Source organism: Triticum dicoccoides, chromosome 5B, assembly GCF_002162155.2.
Source record: "Triticum dicoccoides isolate Atlit2015 ecotype Zavitan chromosome 5B, WEW_v2.0, whole genome shotgun sequence".
Taxonomy (NCBI): domain Eukaryota; kingdom Viridiplantae; phylum Streptophyta; class Magnoliopsida; order Poales; family Poaceae; genus Triticum; species Triticum dicoccoides.
In genome coordinates, this window is record NC_041389.1 from 707,094,235 (window position 1) to 707,103,530 (window position 9,296).

Sequence of the window (9,296 nt, forward strand, 5' to 3'; positions counted from 1 at the left end):
GATCCCGTTATCAATGACATCCAATGTCCATGGTCAGGAAACCATAACCATCTATTGATCAACGAGCTAGTCAACTAGAGGTTCACTAGGGACATGTTGTGGTCTATGCATTCACACATGTATTACGGTTTCCAGTTAATACAATTATATCATGAACAATAGACAATTATCATGAACAAGGAAATACAATAATAACCATTTTATTATTGCCTCTAGGGCATATTTCCAACAGACCGAGGGCACACTAACACAATAGTCGTAGGACATTTCATGAATCTTGGTGCATGGTGTTTTGATGACAAACGAGGTGCTGGTTGTGCGGCCAGGCAGGATGACTAGGGTGAGGAAGAAGAGTCCGGCAAGAGACTGCACTAGTTTATTTTTTTGCTGGGAGAATAGAAAGCTTTCTGTGAGGAGGATCACTTCACTCCTTAAGTCAGAAATTTATGCACAGAAGCAAGCACTGAAAAGATATCCAAATAAATACTCCTCGACTGGCTTTTTTTTTTCTCGAATGCGCACAAGCATGCACATCATATATTAAAGAAAGAAAGGGGGTAAAGAGCCCCAATACAGCGTTTGGGCAATCTCTCCCAATCCACCTAGATTACAAAAGCGGATTACTCATGATCTACCCACCATGACAAACTACCAAAGAATTCACCCATATCTCCTTTAAGAAGACCGGCCGCAGCCCACGTCCTGCCCTCTTCCAAGATGCTGGCTCCGATGCGTGTGGTTGAGGGTGACTCGCCATCGAACACAATGCCATTCCTATGTTTCCATAGCTCCCAACAGACGAGCACTAAGATCGTGCGGTGGTCTCGCAGCCGCCCATCCGTGCTGTACTTGCTCTGGCACCAAGTCACCAATGTGTCAACCGTGGTGGGCACCCATTCAGGCCTACCAAGAGCCGTGCAAACCTCGTGCCACACCGACCTACCAAAGACACACCCCAACAAGATATGATTGATAGTCTCTTCACTTTGATTGCAAAATGGGCATGAGTCCTGGTATGGTAGTCCTCTCCAAGCCAGTCTGTCTGAGGTCCAACACCTGTTCTGCAAAGCCAACCATGAGAAAAAGCGACATCGCTGTGGTGCCCTCGACTTCCAAGAAAAATCCGCTGTTGGGCTGGCCACCCTTCCTACAAACTTGGCTGCATAAGCCGATCGAACAGAGAAAGCTCCATTGCTCTCCCAAGCCCAAGAGAGCCTGTCCGGTGAGTCGGGTTGTAGTTGAATGATGGCCACCCGATGCCAAAGGTTCATGTACTCACGCAGCTCATCCAAGTCAAGATTTGGGTTAATATCCAATGGCCATGAGCCCTCCTGGATAGCCGTATGCACCGACAGGCTGTAACGCTTCCGTGGAGGCACCTTAGCATAGAACTTCGGGGCGAGATCCTGTATCCTAGACCCATCCAGCCAGCGGTCCTCCCAACAGAAGGTACTCGAGTCGTCACCTAGAGTAGAGAGTGCGCCCGAGCGAAATAGTTGAAGGGATTCCGTTGGAACAGGGATGTCAAACTCGTTCCATGGTATTAAGGCATCAGCTCGGCGCGGCCAAGGCCACCTTGCCTGCATGGCTATGTTCAGCCATTTCAAATTTGGAACTCCCAAACCACCTGCCCATTTGGGCGTGCACACGATATCCCACGCAACAGAGCACTGTCCTCCGTTAGCCTCCGCTTTTCCACACAAGAGGAAACCTCTGATAATCTTGTTCATCGCTGTAATTGTCTTGGCCGGTAGGTCCAGAGCCATCATGGCATGAATGGCACAGAGAACCGCTTGCACAAGAAGAAGTCTTCCACTCTTGGGCATGGCGGAGCCGCGCCAAGTGGGGAGGCGTCGCGCCAACTGGTCAACCAGGTACTGCAGCTGCACATGTGTCTGCTTCCGAATGGTGATGGGTAGACCTAAATATTTGCATGGGAAGTGGCTGAACGGGAAACCCAGAGTTTGCCCCACCAACATCTTCTGATCATCCAAGCAACAAATAGCAAAGGCCGCACTCTTGTTATGGTTTACCCGAAGGCCAGAAGCCACGCTAAAAGCCTCCAAGATGTCAGCCGTGACAGTCAATTCCAAATGGCCCGACTTGACGAAAAGCATCACATCATCCGCAAAGATGGATATTCTCTGTTTCAGCCCAACTCTTGCCAGCGGAGATAGTAAGCGGCGTGAAGCAGCCAACTCGAATAGCTTATGCAAAGGCTCCATGATCAAAATGAAGAGCAAGGGAGACACCGAATCGCCTTGGCGTAATCCACAACAGTTGAGAATATCATTACCGGGCACTCCATTTATCAAAACACGTGTCGCCGCCGTGCCTAGGAGACCAACAATCCAAGAGATCCATCTCTGACCAAACCCCAACCAGGTAAGAACCTCAACCAAGAAAGGCCATTGAACAATATCGAATGCCTTAGTGATGTCCAGCTTGAGCATTACCACCGGAACTCCCAATGCATATAGCCTCCACGCCGTGCATTGAACTAGCATGAAATTGTCATGCAAAGATCTCCCTTTCATGAACGCGCTCGGATGCACACCCACCAGTCTAGGAAGATCCTCCGCCAGCCTGCTTGCCAAGACTTTGTCAAATAGCTTAATAGCCCCATGAACAAGGCTAACCGGGCAAAAAGCCTTAATGTCCACCGCCCCATCCAACTTCGGGAGCAATGATATGAGAGTTTTATTGATCACGTGAAGGCCTCGCATATCGCCAAGATAGAACGTGTGGAACGCGCACATGATATCCTCCTTAATGATACCCCTGCATGAGGCATAGATTCTCCCAGTAAATCCATCCGGCCCAGGGGCCTTGTCTAGCGGCATACACTTGACAGTCCACTCCACTTCCTCTGCTGTAAATGGAAGCTCAATGTGCAAGAGATCTAGAGTGGGGAGATCAAGAGCATCAAGGTTGAGAGTGTGTGCCCGCTGGGTGGGAATGCCCAAAAGATTGCCGTAGTAGTCATCCACCATTTCAGCAATGTTTTCCTGCCCCAAAAAAGTCTCCCCATGCCTAGTCAGCCTTGTCATATAATTCTTCCTTTTTTGGTGCCTCACATGCCAATGAAGAAACTCCGTATTCGCGTCCCCATCCTTGAGGAAGATCATCCTAGATCTTTGTCGGGCTATCGTCCTTTGCAGCAATCACAGGCCAAGGAGCTTACGTTTTAGAGTACGACGAAGAGTGACCTCCTCCATGGAGAGTATCCTAGACTCGGATGCCAAGTCCAAACGATAGATCAGCTCCATAGCCACCCCAACCTGAAGATTTACATTACCAATCCACTTGTCACTCCACCTCTGCAGGGGTTTGGCCGTAGCCCCTAGCTTAAGGTGCAAAACCACATAGGGGTTTCCCAAAGAAGGGACCGAACCCCAAGCTGCCTGGACAATATCCATAAAGCCGTCCACCTTAGGCCAAAAAGCTTCGAAGCGGAAGCGTCGGCCAACCTTCCAATCGGCATTAATTTCGAGAAGCAGGGGACAATGATCTGAAAATTGACCAGAAAGCAAGAGGGGTGAAGGTCATCCCAGTCATTCGTCGAAAGAACATGGTCGATTTTCTCCAAAGTGGCAAGCTGCTATTCGTTGGACCAAGTATATCTTATTCCGTTGAGGTACACCTCCTTCAGCTCTAGTCTATTAAGCGTGGACCGAAACCAAGACATGATCCTTCTGTTGATAGCCTGGTTGTTCTTATCCTCGGGGTTTAGGATGAGGTTGAAATCCCCAACTAAGGACCAAGGGCCAGCATGGAGATCATGTATCTCGCAGAGCTCCTCCATGAACGCAACCTTGTCCGCATCAAGGTGAGGGCCGTATACCCCAGTGAGCCACCAATGAGATCCATCGTGCGGCTTGACCAGCGCCGTTAAGGTGTTGTCCATGTAGTGTGGGTTGGACAATGCCACTTGCATGGCATCCCAAGCCAAGATGATGCCGCCACGTGTGGCAGCAATCGGCAAATAAAAGAAGTCCTCAAATCTATTACCCATGCAGTGATGAATTACGTCCAGAGTTACAACTTCGAGTTTCGATTCCTGAAAGCAAACTATCAATGGTTTGGCTGCTACTACTAATTGAGAGATTGTCGTCCTCCTCGCCGGGGTATTCAAGCCCCGAACATTCCACACAAGCGCTCTGTTTGGATGTGCATCCATTGGAAACACGTCCACGAAATCCACCATACCCAGCAGGATCATGCCGCACCTACCACACATGCGGGCTGCTCTTGCAGCGGAGCTGCTGGGGGCTCCCAACCAAAAAGGGCCAAGATTGCAGCGATGTGGCTATCCGAAAGCGGCTGCGAGAATAGCTCCACATATGCCCAGAGAGCGTCATCTCCAATGGCCCCCCTTCGTTGGACAAACACAGCTTCCTGATGATGGCCTGTTGCTGCTTAGATGCAGCTGATACATCCATTTTGCATCATGCTTTTATATCAATATTTATTGCATTATGGGCTTTTATTACACATTATATCTCAATACTTATGGCTATTCTCTCTTATTTTACAAGGTTTACCATGAAGGGGGGGGGGATGCCGGCAACTGGAATTCTGGATGAAAAAGGAGCAAACATTGGAAACCTATTCTACACAACTCCAAAAGTCCTGAAACTCCACGAAACCACCTTTTGGATTTATTAAGAATTTATGTGCGAAAGAAATTGGCCAGGGGGCCCACACCCTATCCAGGAGACAGGGGGCGTGCCCCTATCTCCTGGCCCCCCCTGGTGGGCTTCCGGCGACCATCTTCTGCTATATGAAGGGTTTTGTCCTGGAAAAATTCGTGGGGAAGCTTACGGGACGAAACTCTGCCGCCACGAGGCGGAACCTTAGCGGACTCAATCTAGGGCTCTTGTGGAGCTGTTTTGTCGGGGACACTTCCCTCCGGGAGGGGGAAATCATCACCAACGTCATCACCAACGATCCTCTCATCGGGAGGGGGTCAATCTCCATAAAAATCTTCACCAACACCATCTCCTCTCAAACCCTAGTTCATCTCTTGTATCCAATCTTGTATCCAAAACCACAAATTGGTACCTGTGGGTTGCTGATACGTCTCCAACGTATCTATAATTTTTGATTGCTCCATGCTACTTTATCTACTGTTTTGGACTATATTGGGCTTTATTTTCCACTTTTATATTATTTTTGGGACTAACCTATTAACCGGAGGCCCAGCCCAGAATTGCTGTTTTTTGCCTATTTCAGTATTTCGAAGAAACAAAATATCAAACGGAGTCCAAACGGAATGAAACCTTCGGGAACGTGATTTTCTCACCGAACATGATCCAGGAGACTTGGACCCTGCTCCAAGGAACAACCGAGGAGGTCACGAGGGTGGGGGGCACGCCCCCTCCTAGGGCGCGCCCCTGCCTTTCGTGGGCCCCCTGTTGCTCCACCTATGCACTCCTTCCTCCTATATATACCTATGTACCCCCGACAAATCAAATACGGAGCCAAAAACCTAATTCCACCGCCGCAACTTTCTGTATCCGTGAGATCCCATCTTGGGGCCTGTTCCGGAGCTCCGCCGGAGGGGGCATCTACCACGGAGGGCTTCTACATCAACACCATAGCCTCTCCGATGAAGTGTGAGTAGTTTACTTCAGACCTTCGGGTCCATAGCTAGTAGCTAGATGGCTTCTTCTCTCTTTTTGGATCTCAATACAATGTTCTCCCCCTCTCTTATGGAGATCTATTCGATGTAATCTTCTTTTTGCGGTGTGTTTGTTGAGACCGATGAATTGTGGGTTTATGATCCAGCTTATCTATGAATAATATTTGAATCTTCTCTGAATTTATTTATGTATGATGGATTTATCTTTGCAAGTCTCTTCGAATTATCTGTTTGGTTTGGCCAACTAGATTGGTAGTTCTTGCAATGGGAGAAGTGTTTAGCTTTGATTTCAATCTTGCGGTGTCCTTTCCCAGTGACAGCAGGGGCAGCAAGGCACGTATTGTATTGTTGCCATCGAGGATAACAAGATGTTTTTTTTATCATATTGCATGAATTTATCTCTCTACATCATGTCATCTTGCTTAAGGCGTTACTCTGTTTTTAACTTGATACTCTAGATGCATGCTGGATAGCGGTCGATGAGTGGAGTAATAGCAGTAGATGCAGCATTGTTTCGATCTACTTGTCTCAGACGTGATGCCTATACACATGATCATACCTAGATATACTCATAATTATGCTCAATTCTGTCAATTGCTCAACAGTAATTTGTTCACCCACCGTAGAATACTTATACTCTTGAGAGAAGCCACTAGTGAAACCTATGGCCCCCGGGTCTATTCTCATCATATTAATCTCCATTACTTTATTACTTGCTTTGTTTTTACTTTGCCTTTTACTTTTCACTTTGCATCTTTATATCAAAAATACCAAAAATATTATTTATCATCTCTATCAGATCTCACCCTCGTAAGTGACAGTGAAGGGATTGACAACCCCTAATCGCGTTGGTTGCGAGTAGCTGTCGTTTTGTGTAGGTACGATGGACTCGTGCGTGATCTCCTATTGGATTGATACCTTGGTTCTCAAAAACTGAGGGAAATACTCATGCTACTTTACTGCATCATCCTCTCCTCTTCGGGGAAATCCAACGCAGTGCTCAAGAGATAGCAAGAAGAATTTCTGGCGCCGTTGCCGGGGAATTTGCGCAAAAGTCAACTATACCAAGTACCCATCACAATCCCTATCTCTCGCATTACATTATTTGCCTCTCGTTTTTCTCTCCCCCACTTCACCCTTGCCGTTTTATTCGCCCTCTCTTTCCCAATCTCCTCCTCTCTTTCCCTTTCGCTTTTTTCTCGTTTGCCTTTTTGTTTGCTCATGTGTTAGTTCATTCACCTTGTCACTATGACTAGTCTCTTATCTTCTCCGTTATCTCCCAAGAATGAAGTTTTAAATTTTAAGCAAAGGGAGGGAGAAAATCTAAAAGACGCTTGCTATAGAATTTGCAATGCTCAAAATAGATCTACCAGGAAGCAATCTACCTCATTCTTCTTTGTAATTTTTATGTAGGTTCTAATCCTTGGTTTAGATATATCCTTGATACCATTACTGGAGGGAATTTCTTGGGTAGCCATACTTTTGATTCTTACAATGCTTTAATAGATTTATTTGGCTCACCACCTCCTTTGATTAATGGAACTATGTTAACTTTGGAGCATGTTATGCAAAGACTTGAAATTATTGAGAATAAAGTTGCTACCATTGAATCAATTGAAAACCTTGATAAAAAGATCCACAATCAAATTACTCAATATGGATCTAAGGTAGGAACGACTTTGAAAAATATTAAAGAAAAAGAACCCATAGTTAACGAGAAAATAAATCTAGATTCCACAAGAATCGATAAACTTGAGGGTATCATTACCAACTTGGGGACCACTTTTTCTTCCGTACAAAACACTCCAAGTTCATCTACTAAAAAACCTAAGCTTACTTATGTTCCTAAGAGTAAGGGTGAATCATCTAGTAAGGAAACTGCGGATCTTAAATCTATAAGTGTTCATCCCAATCTTTTTGCCATCATTAAGGATCCATTTGCTATGAATGAATTTTTCGATCTGTGCCTAAGAATTTGATAATTACTAGAAATAATGAAATTTATAAGAAAGATAGATGCCTCATTGAATAATTTCCTACCAAAGATGGCAAAACCTAGATCTATCCTCGCTTTTATGCCTAGCTAGGGGCGTTAAACGATAGCGCTTGTTGGGAGGCAACCCAATTTTATTTTTTATTTTTTGTTTTTGCTTCTGTTTAGGAATAAATAACCCATCTAGCCTCTGGTTAGATGTTGTTTTATGTTTTAATTAGTGTTTGTGCCAAGTAGAACCTATAGGATAACCTACGATGATAGTTGATTTGATTCTGCTGAAAAACAGAAACTTTGCGCTCACGAGAAATAATTCAATAAATCACAGAAACGTGCTTTTGCATTGATTCTTTTTGCTTCTGATCAATAAACAAATTGTTCAGTACGTCCTATTTTTGTAGAATTTTTTAGAGTTCCAGAAGTTTGCGTTAGTTATAGATTGCTACAGACTGTTCTGTTTTTGACAGATTCTGTTTTTCGTGTGTTGTTGCTTATTTCAATGCATCTATGGCTAATAAATTAGTTTATAAACCATAAGGAAGTTGGAATAAAGTAGGTTTAACACCAATATAAATAAATAATGAGTTCATTACAGTACCTTAAAGTAGTCTTTTGTTTTCTTTCACTAACGGAGCTCACGAGATTTCTATTTAGTTTTGTGTTGTGAAGTTTTCAAGTTTTGGGTGAATTCTTTTGATGGATTATGGAACAAAGAGTGGAAAGAGCCTAAGCTTGGGGATGCCCATGGCACCCCCAAGATAATCCAAGGACACCAAAAAGTCAAAGCTTGGGGATGCCCCGGAAGGCATCCCCTCTTTCGTCTACTTCCATCTGTAATTTACTTGGAGCTATATTTTTATTCACCACATGTTATGTGTTTTGCTTGGAGCGTCTTGTATTATTTGCGTATTTGCTTGTTAGTTTACCACAATCATACTTGCTGTACACACCTTTTGAGAGAGCCATACATGATTTGGAATTTGCTAGAATACTCTATGTGCTTCACTTATATCTTTTGAGCCTGATAGTTTTGCTCATAGTGCTTCACTTATACCCTTTTTGAGCGTGATAATTTTTGCTCTAGTGCTTCACTTAGATCTTTTAGAGCACGGTGGTGGATTTGTTTTAAAGAAACTATTGATCTCTCATGCTTCACTTAGATTATTTTGAGAGTTGTTAATAGCATGGTAATTTGCTTAAAGATAATATACTTGGTATTCAAGATATGTGAAACTTTCTTTTGAGTGTGTTGAATACTAAGATAAGTTTGATGCTTGATAATTGTTTTGAGATATGGAGGTGATAATATCAAAGCAATGCTAGTTTGGGTGATTATGAATTTAAAGAATGCTTGTGTTTAAGTTTGCGATTCCCGTAGCATGCACGTATGGTGAACCGCTTTGTGATGAAGTCGGAGCACAATTTTATTTATTGATTGTCTTCCTTATGAGTGGCGGTCGGGGATGAGCGATGGTCTTTTACTACCAATCTATCCCCCTAGGAGTATGCGTGTAGTGCTTTGGTTTTTGATGACTTCTAAATTTTTGCAACAAGTTCATGAGTTCTTTTGATTGATGTTGAGTCCATGGATTATACGCACTCTCACCCTTCCACCATTGCTAGCCTCTCTAATACCGCGCACTTTTCGCCGGTATCATA